The sequence below is a fragment of the Petaurus breviceps genome, unplaced genomic scaffold (genome assembly GCF_028583685.1).
Source record: "Petaurus breviceps papuanus isolate PSGF00001 unplaced genomic scaffold, PetGlider_PUasm1.0 181, whole genome shotgun sequence".
Taxonomy (NCBI): Eukaryota; Metazoa; Chordata; class Mammalia; order Diprotodontia; family Petauridae; genus Petaurus; species Petaurus breviceps.
This window is the reverse complement of record NW_027185784.1, coordinates 24,926,236-24,935,947: the sequence shown is the minus strand read 5'-3', so window position 1 is coordinate 24,935,947 and position 9,712 is coordinate 24,926,236. Positions and strand designations below refer to the sequence as shown.

General features: G+C 40.1%; 1 pseudogene; it reads left to right on the top strand.

The window, feature by feature from the left end:
* Nucleotides 1–4,852: 4,852 nt before the first annotated feature.
* Nucleotides 4,853–5,307, top strand: LOC138160476 (small ribosomal subunit protein uS19-like; annotated as a pseudogene).
* Nucleotides 5,308–9,712: the final 4,405 nt, after the last annotated feature.

Below are 9,712 nucleotides of genomic sequence, written 5' to 3'. Positions count from 1 at the left end.
CTGTTCTACAGACAGAGGATAAATTCATGAAGGGACTGGCAATGTATCTTATGGCCTTGCTAAGCCTTGTCTCTCCAGGAACTAAGATTGCTGAGAACTTGCCTCGTGTCAAGATGAAGAAAAGACCTCCATTTGGGTATTAAGTGCTGTGTTTAAACTTGATGTAACTCTGGGGTAGATTCAATTGTGATCCAGGGGTGGGGAACTTTTGACCTTTTTGTGTTCTATGGTTGAGCAAATGAATGTATTTTACTTATGTTTGGAAACTAATCTCCATTTGAGAAGAGGGGCTTTGTGGTGGACTTAATTAAGGTATAGCCTAGGGGTAGAGAAGTATTTGGAACAGAGACTTTGTAATTGATTGAATGATTGGAAAGTCCTGGGGTGGGGTAGGCCTTGGAGATGATTTAATCACACTTAGTAAATGCTGTATTTTGAATGATGTCATGTTTTGATCTTCTCTGTTCTGGGTTTGTTACTGAATAAAATAGAGAGCACCTATGCTGGTATTTTGAACCTGGGAAGTTGCCTTTGCTTGGTATTACATTACATCCTCAAGCTGAGTCTAGGGAAAAAACCAAGAGGTTTACTAGGTGGAGGTTAGGGGGGGATTCCTAGAATTGGGGACAGTGAGGACAAAGGCAAGAAGACTAGAAATAGAAGGCCCTATGTAAGAGGCAATAACAAATAATGTTTGGCTAGACCTTAGAGTGCATATAAGGGAGTAATGTGTAAGAAGGTTGGAAAGGTAGGCTTAAGCCAAGTGGTAAAGGACTCTAAATTCCAGAGAAGTTTATATTTACTCTTAGAAGTAACAGGAAATCAAAAGTGTTTAATGTGATAGTTAGATTTGTGTTTTAGGAAAATTATTTTATCAGTTATGGTGGATGGACTAGGGGGTGGGGAAGGGAGAAAGTAGAGGAGGCAAGTCAGGGAAACCAGTCAGCAAGCTACTAAAATAGTCTACTTGAGAGGGTATGAAGGCCTGAACTAGAACAGTGGCTATGCTATGGAAAAGAAGCAGATGCAAAAGATGTTATGGCGGCATAAACAAAAACTGCCAAATGGTTTGATATATGGAGTGAGTAAGGAGTCCAGGTTTCAAGGCTGCTAAACTGGGTGCCTGGAAGTATGATGTGACCCTTGACAGATATAAAATAGAGAAAACTGGGGCGGGGGTGGGGGGGGTAGGACAAAGGGATAATGAATACTGTTTTGGAAATGTCAACTTTGCAATGCCTATGGAACATCTACTTTGAAATGTCTGATAAGAAATTTATGATGCAGGCCCAGGACTCAGGAAAGAGACCACAGTTGAATATACTGATCTGAGAGTCACAAACATAGAGGTGGCAATTAAATTAGTGTGAGCTGATGAGGTTAGTAAAAGAGAGGGTATGGAGAGAGACAGGGCCTAGGACAGGACCTTGAGACACACCCCCAGTTAAAGAGCATAACACGGATGATGATTCAGCAAAGGAGACTAATAAAGAATGGTCAGATGGGGGCAGCTAGGTGGTATATTGAATAGAGCACCAGCTCTGGAGTCAGGAGGACCTGAGTTCAAATCCTGCCTCAGACACCTGACACACTTACTAGCCATGTGACCTTGGGCAAGTCACTTAACCCCAACTGCCCTGGTTCCCCCTCCAAAAAAAAAAAAAGAAAGGTCAGATGGAGAACAGCTTTACAAAAACCACAGAGCAGAGGGTAATCAACAGTGTCAAATGCTGCAGAGGCCAAGGAGGATGAAGATTGAGAAAAGGCCACTGGATTTGGCAATGAAGAGACTACTGCTAAATTAAGAAAGAGGAGTTTCAGTTGAGTGATGAAGAGGGAAGCTAGATTGCAAAGGACTGAGAAGTGAGTGGAAGGAGACAAGGAAGAAGAAGCAACACAGCTTCTTCCAGGAGTTCAGCAAGAAAAGAAAAGATAAACGATGAAAAAACTTATGTAAAGCATGTTGCAAATCTGAAAGCACTATATAAAGTTTAGTGTTGTTGTTGTTAAGAGAGAATGGTAGAGCCTGACAAGGATTATTTTTTTTTCTTTTTTAAGTGTGAGGAGAGAGACTGAAGACTTTTGCTTCTCACCAACTCTGTCCTGCCTCTCACACAGGGCAGGGCCTTCATCTTCACCTGTTCAGCTTAAACCCTGAGATAAAACCAAAGCTTTCTGGCAGTTATTAATAGTAACTAGCACTTCAGATGTGTGTGGAATAAATTCAATTCAACATGCATCTATTATACACCTACTATATACAGGATATCATGCCATGGACTAAGAGAACACAAAGAGAAATAAGATATACAGCAATATAGTCAGGGTCCTATCAACACAACCTTCTGAGAGTTGCACCCAGGTTCAAGACATGCTTTGGGTCAGCATTTTTCCAAAATCACAACTATGAGATTCAATCTCATACCTCATACTTATCAGACCAAACCAGAAGACATTAATTCAAAGCAAAACACATTTGATTAAACTGAACAGTGTGATAAAAACAACAAAAAAAAATATGTTCTTTCCTATTCACCCTGCCGCTCACTTTCCCACAGATGCCCATGCCACTGATGGAAGAAAGAATACATTGTAGAAGAGGTAACCTACGTAGCCCAAACAAATTTTTTTTAAATAACATTTTATTTTTTCCAATTACATGTAAAGATAATTTTCAACATCCATTTTTTGTAAGATTTTGAGTTTCACATTTTTTTCCTTCTCTCCCTTCCCTCCCTACTCCTCCAAGACAACAAGTAATGGTGCATCATATTTAACATATCCACATTAGTCATGTTGTAAAAAAAAGAATCAGAACAAAAGGGAAAAAAAACACCCAAAAAAAAGTGAAAATATTATGCTTCAGTCTGCATTCAGACTCAATAGTTCTTTCTCTGCATATGGATAGCATTTTCTGTCACGAGCCTTTTGGGATTCTTGGATCATTATATTGCTGAAAATAGCTAATCATATCATAGTTGACCATTCCACAATGTTGTTGTTAATTGTACAATGTTCTCCTCGTTCTGATCACTTCACTCAGCATCAGTTCATGTAAGTCTTTCCAGATTTTTCTGAAATCTTCCTGCTCATCATTTCTTACAGCATAATAGTATTCCATTAGATTCATATACCACAACCATATACCCCAATTGATGGGCATTCCCTCAATTTCCAATTCTTTGCCACTACAAAAAGAGCTGCTATAAATATTTTGGTACTGTAGTGGCAACCATACTGGCATACCCAGGATGACTGTGAGAACAGATTCTTAGAACTGCTTTACTAGGAAAGATAGCTGTTTAAGGGGTCAACAATCTTTTTTAATTACATTCACTAGTTGAGGGAAAAAGTCAGCACCATGAGCTTCAGAGAAAATACAAACAGAAATAAAGACCAATAGATAGGGCTCTGACTGCCTGAATCAACTATACACTTTACATACATCCCTGACTTGAGAGAGTCTTTACATCTGAGTAGTCAGAGAAGCTCTGAAACATAGGGCCAATCAGAATCTCAACCAGGGAATCACAAGATCCTTCTCATAAGCAAGCCCCCAAAGCAAAATACCAACTCAGAGTATTTATATACTTCTCAGAGCTAAAAAGGCACCACAACCCTCATGACTCAGTGCCTAATTAGAAATTAGCAAAACGTGTGAAAGCCTTCCTACAAGCAAGCCTCCCTTAAGCAAGCTTCCCTTAATGGCCTCCACATGGGGCCTATTAATGGGCAGGGAAGATCTTAAAACCCATTAACATTATAGTTACTTGTAGGTCCTTTTCCCTTCTTTATGATCTCTTTGGGATACAGACCTAGTAGTGGTCTTGCTGAATCAAAGAGTATGCACAGTTTGGTTGCCCTTTGGATATAGTTTCAAATTGCTCTCCAGAACAGTTACTGTAGATCAAGTTCACAACTCCACCAACAATGTATTAGTGTTCCAATTTTCCCACATCTTCTCTGATATATATAATTTTCCTTTTCTGTCATATTAACCAATCTGATAGGTATGAGGCAGTACCTCAGAGTTTTTAATTTGCATTCCTCTAATCAATATTTATTTAGAACATTTTTTCATATGACAAGAGATAGTTTGAATTTCTTCACCTGAAAACTGCTTGTTTATATCTTTTGACCATTTTGTCAACTGGAGAATGACTTGTATTCTTATAAATTTGACTCAGTTCTCTACATATTTGAAAAAGGAGGCCTTTATCAGAAACACTGGCTGTTTCTATTGTTTCCCATCTTTCTTCTTTCCTTCTAATCTCAGTCACTTTGGTTTTGATAGACCAAACAATTTATAATCCTAGGGTTGCATCCCAAGTAGAATACCTCTCTACCTCTGAACCCACCACTTGCTGCTTTCTTGAAGAACTACAGATGTCATCTAATATCGCACTGGATTCCAAGCTGCTGATGTCTGAGCTGCTGATGCTTGCTATAGCATCTTGGCTGCTTTCTCCACGGTGCTGCCATCTATCTGCAGTTTTTCCACAGAGGAGGGCTCACAGCTATAAAATAGCCTTAGGGCTTCTAAGTTCTTTTATGAGGATCACCGGTAGCCTCTGGGATATTTTAGCTCTTTTGTGAATTAAATCTACAACTACACTCCAGCAGAGTCTCTTAGTTAAAATCTGTCTTCTGAATTGCTTTCAACATTCCCTTTCAAAACCTCCCCCAGGCCTGCTATTAGGGTTGAAGTGAATTAAAGTTATTTCACTTTGTATTATGCCCCAGGCAGCAGCCAACACTCCAGTCATGCAGATTAACTAGGAAGTGCACTTAGCCAGACAGTAAGCAGCAGTGAGCAGCACCTTTATACTGAGTTCTTTTAATTTTATACTTGCAGGGAGTGGTCTTTTCCTGACAGCAGACAAGATGGAGGAAGTGGAGCAGAAAAAGAAGCGAACCTTCTGGAAGTTCACCTACCGCGGTGTGGACCTGGATCAGTTGCTGGACATGTCCTATGAACAGCTCATGCAACCCTCCTGAAGCGCCTGAGGAAGGCCAAGAAGGAGGCTCCCCCCCATGGAAAAGCCCGAGGTAGTGAAGACACATCTTTGAGACATGATTATCCTGCCTGAGATGGTGGGAAGTATGGTGGGTGTCTATAACGGCAAGACCTTCAATCAGGTAGAAATTAAGCCCGAGATGATTGGACACTACCTGGGCTAATTCTCTATCACCTACAAGCCTGTGAAACATGGCCGACCGGGTATTGGAGCCACCCACTCTTCTCGTTTCATCCCTCTCAAGTAACCCAGATCCCAACAATAAAAACAAGAAGACTCTTAAAAAAAATTTTATACTTGCATCATTGCTCTTCCCATATAAAATCAAACATGATGAGAGCAAGGAATGAAAGGAGTTACATTACTTGAGGGATGGAAGATGAGGCAATCACCAGGAATTGAGAATGAACAGTTGGGGAAAGTTAAGCAGACTTGGGGTGGAGATGAAATGATTTATCACAACGACCAGCTCTGGAGATCAAGATAATGACACCTGAGGCTATTCAGAGGCCAAAGCCTAGAAAACTACAAAGGTCCAAATAACTTAGACTGGAGGAGTGCCCTGAAAACCATACAGACAGATCCAGGGCAGGTATACGCAGGCAAAATCCGGAAGCGTGAGCCATTGACAACTGACAATTTCCAGAAATTCATAAAAAGTCATGGCATCAATGAGTCTATCTGGCTGACTAGTATTGGTGCTCCTGGGAGCAGGTTAGTGACACAGTATTGAGGCCAGTGTGGGGTTAACTTCTTCCCTTAACTGTACTGACTCTAACTTGAGGCTTCCTTCAGTGAGAAGGGAGCCCTAGCTTGGGCCAAAGATGCATAACAGTATACTTGTACTTGCTCTAGGCAAAGCTTCTGGCAGTTTGGGGAGTAGAGAGTAACTTTTCACTTCCCTTTTCTTTTCCTTTGCTTTCCCCCTTTCCCTTTGCTTTTCTCTTTCCCTTTTTCCCACTCTCCTCTTTCCTTTCCCTTGCCTTCTTGTCTTCCTTTTCCTTATGTTTCTTATCCCCTTCTCTTCCTTTCCCTTTCCTTTCCTTTTACTTTTTCTCTATTCCTTTCTTTTATTCTTTCTTTTTTCTCAACTTTGCAAAACCAGCCTACAAAATCTTAATAGAGCAGGGAAGAAAGAGAAATGAATGATACCTAGGGCTGAGAAAGTCACAATTACCTCTTCTTGATTCTAGGGGTTTAGTCTCATGGGGTCTGAGAAAAGTGGGCCCTGCTAGTTACCTCAGCTAGCACCTTGGATGAACAGGATTGCAAGACTACTTACTCCTCTTAAGCAGTTCCATAAGATTCCCAAAGTCACAAGAGTAATTTTGGGGACCTGAAATACCTGGGAGCTGGGAAATTTAAACTTAAAGGTCAGGAACAGGTTAGTTTGATCACTGAGGAGTACTGAGAGATTTGGTAAGAAATAAAACTGAGGGTAGAAAAGGACTACACTTGTCTATGAAACCAGATGGGCTGGTCTTCTAGCAGCCCATACTTTGGAAGTGTAACTGGATGAGTAATGCATGACTGGGTGATTAATGTATGGTATGTCTGCAAAGCCAACACTACCCTTTGGTAGTGGGAATGGGCCAGGTATGATGTCCTCAAGTTGCATAGACCTCCCCATGTTAAGTGTTGTGCCGTTGATGGGAAGGCATAGAGACCTACCAATCTATTAATGAGTGTACATTAAGTATCTATTACATTCCAGGCACTATGCTAGGTACTGAAGGATACACATTTGTGTTACAATGGAAGTCTTATTGGGTAGGAGAGGGTAAGGAGCATATTCAGAAATGATTGTGATGCAAAAACAAAAGGCATCTATTTTTATTTGGGTTTGTTTTGCTTTTTTTTTTGGAGGAAGGAAGGCAGGGTAATTGGGGTTAAGTGACTTGCCTAAGGTCACACAGCTAACAAGTGTTAAGTTTCTGAGACTAGATTTGAACACTAGTCCTCCTGACTCCAGGGCTAGTGCTCTATTCACTGTACCACCTAGCCTGCCCCACCAAGGTATCACTTTTTAAATAAATAAAAATAATGAAAGAATGGAAAGAAAGGGAAGGGAGGGAGAAAGAAATCTCTTTGAACTCCTAGAAAGCCCTTCTATATCATTTAGGAGGGGCTGCTCCCCCTTGCTGAGATAGTTCCCAAACCCAGAAATGTCCCCTCCCCTTACCCAACAACAAAGTATAGTAGAAAGAGGGCTGGATTTAGAGCCAGAAGACCTGGGTTCAAATCCTATATTTATTATTTACAACTTGTGTGATTCTAAACAAGTCACAACCTATTTGCGCCCCAGTTTTTTGACCTATAAAATTTGAAGACTAGACTATTCAAAGGCAGTATTATTCTATCTCTGAATCAATGAATAAATGAATAAGCATTTATTAAGCACTTATTATATTCTAGCCACTGTGTAAGCTGACAGGGATATAAATATAAGAATGAAACAGTCCCTGCCCTCAAAAAATTTACTTACATTTCAAGAGGGGAAATATAGTCTAAATAGGGGAGAAGGATATAGGGTAATCACATTATTGCCCCTCCAAGACAAAGGTTCACTAGACGGCCATCTCACCTCAAACAGTCCTTGAAGGAGCAACCAGGTAATATATTACACCCATCAGCCAATTTAACACCCTCCTTTGGTGACATTTGGGCTCTATGTCAGTGCTTAGTGCTGGGCTCCTGGGAGCAGCTTCTGACTAAGGCTCACACATAAAGTATAGAGACATCACATGGAGGGAGTTCAGAGTGGTGGCAGTGTCTGCAGAGAGAAGGAGGTGTGTCCTAGAAATGATGCGAAGATGAAATTGACAGGTCTTGATAATAGATTGGCTGTGGAGGGTGAGAGAGGAGTTGAGGATAACACCTAGATTTTGAGCCTAGGGAACTGGAAGAATGGTGGTGCCCTTTATAGTAATGGGGAAATCTGAGATGGGGAACAGGGAAGGTTTAGAGGAAAATGAGTTCAGTTTTGGTCATGTAGAGTTTAAGATACCTACCAGATATCCATTTTAAGATGTATGAAAAGCAGTTAGAGATATGAGGTCAGCAGAGAGGCTAGGGATAGGTTAGGTAGGATAAGTAGATTTGAAAATCATCAATACAGAGTTGACAATTAAATCCATGGGAGCTAAGATCACCAAGTGAAGTAGTACAGAGGGAGAAGAGAAGAAGACATAGGGCAGAGCCCTGTGGGACACTTACGGTTAGTGGATGACCTGGCTGAGGATTCATCAAAGGAAACGGAGTCTTGCATCTATTCTCTACTCTCTCTGGATTTCTCAGTCTGTCCTACAAAGGATATATTGGCTTCTTTTTGGGGTCCTTGTATAGACATCCAAGTAATCCAAGTAACCGGAGCTTATCCAATCATCCTTATCTTCAACAAGAGGAAAATAGATCAGACAAAAACCAGGTCCAGAAGATGTTTTTATCCTTCTTAGTGAAGTATTAATAAGTATGTCTTTCACTCCTCATAGGAAAATGTAATAAAAAAAAAAAGTTTCCTACAACCTTGCCAAGCTGACAGGCTTCTTGGATAAGTCTTTTACATGTGATACATGCAATGATTCTATAGATACCCCATAGATAGGGCTTGACAGTGGTTAAAATAATCATGGGATATTCATAGATTCATAGAGAGAGCCAGAAGGGATCTCAGAAATAATTCGGTCTACCCCTTACACTTTACATATGAGAAAACTGAAGTCTAAGGTGTTTAAGACTTGTCCAAGATCAGACAGGTATTATCAAAAGTTGGATTCAAATTCAGGTCTGCTGACTCTAGAGTGCTTTCCATTGTACCAACAACTTCTTTTTTTTTTTTTTTAAAGAAGCCAGGACTTCAGATGGATTCAAAAGGGAACATGGTGAAATGTATTTTTTGTTGATTTGTTTGGTTCTACTTTGTTAAAATGTTTAGGATTCACGTGTGACTTTTTTCTTTGCTTTGTATACTTCTTTTGTCTTCATTAATGAGAATTAAAATTTTTCAGAAAGCTTTGTACAAACCTCCACATGAGGAAGGTACTGAGCCCTAGCCCTGGAGTGAGGAGGACCTGGGTTCAAATCCAGACTCAGACACTTAACACACACACACACACACACACACACACACACACACACACACACAAACCTAGCTGTGTGACCTTGGGCAAGTCACTTAACCCCAATTGCCCTCCCCCCAAAAAAAGTCAATTTAGAGAGGTAGAAGAAAAACTGAACAATTACTTTAAAAATACAATTGACAAAACATTTTTAAAAAAGCACACTGAAGAAAACTACTTAAAAAGTAGAATTTGTCAAATGGAAAAGGAGGTAAAAAAAATAACTGAAGAAAAGAATTCATTAAAAATTAGAACTGGGCAAGTGGAAGCTTATGACTCTATGAGACATCAAGAATCAGTCAAACAAAATCAAAAGAATGAAAAAATAGAAGAAAATTTAAAGTACTTCATAAGAAAAACAACTGACCTGGAAAATAGATCCAGGAGAGATAATTTAAGAATTATTAGTCTACATGAAAGTGATGATGAAAAAGAGCCTGGACAGCATTTTCCAAGAAATCATTGAGGAAAACTGCCCTGAGGTCCTAGAACCAGAGGGTAAAATAGTCATTGAAAGAATGCACTGATCACCTCCTGAAAGAGATCCCAAATAAAAACCTCCAAGGAGCCAAATTT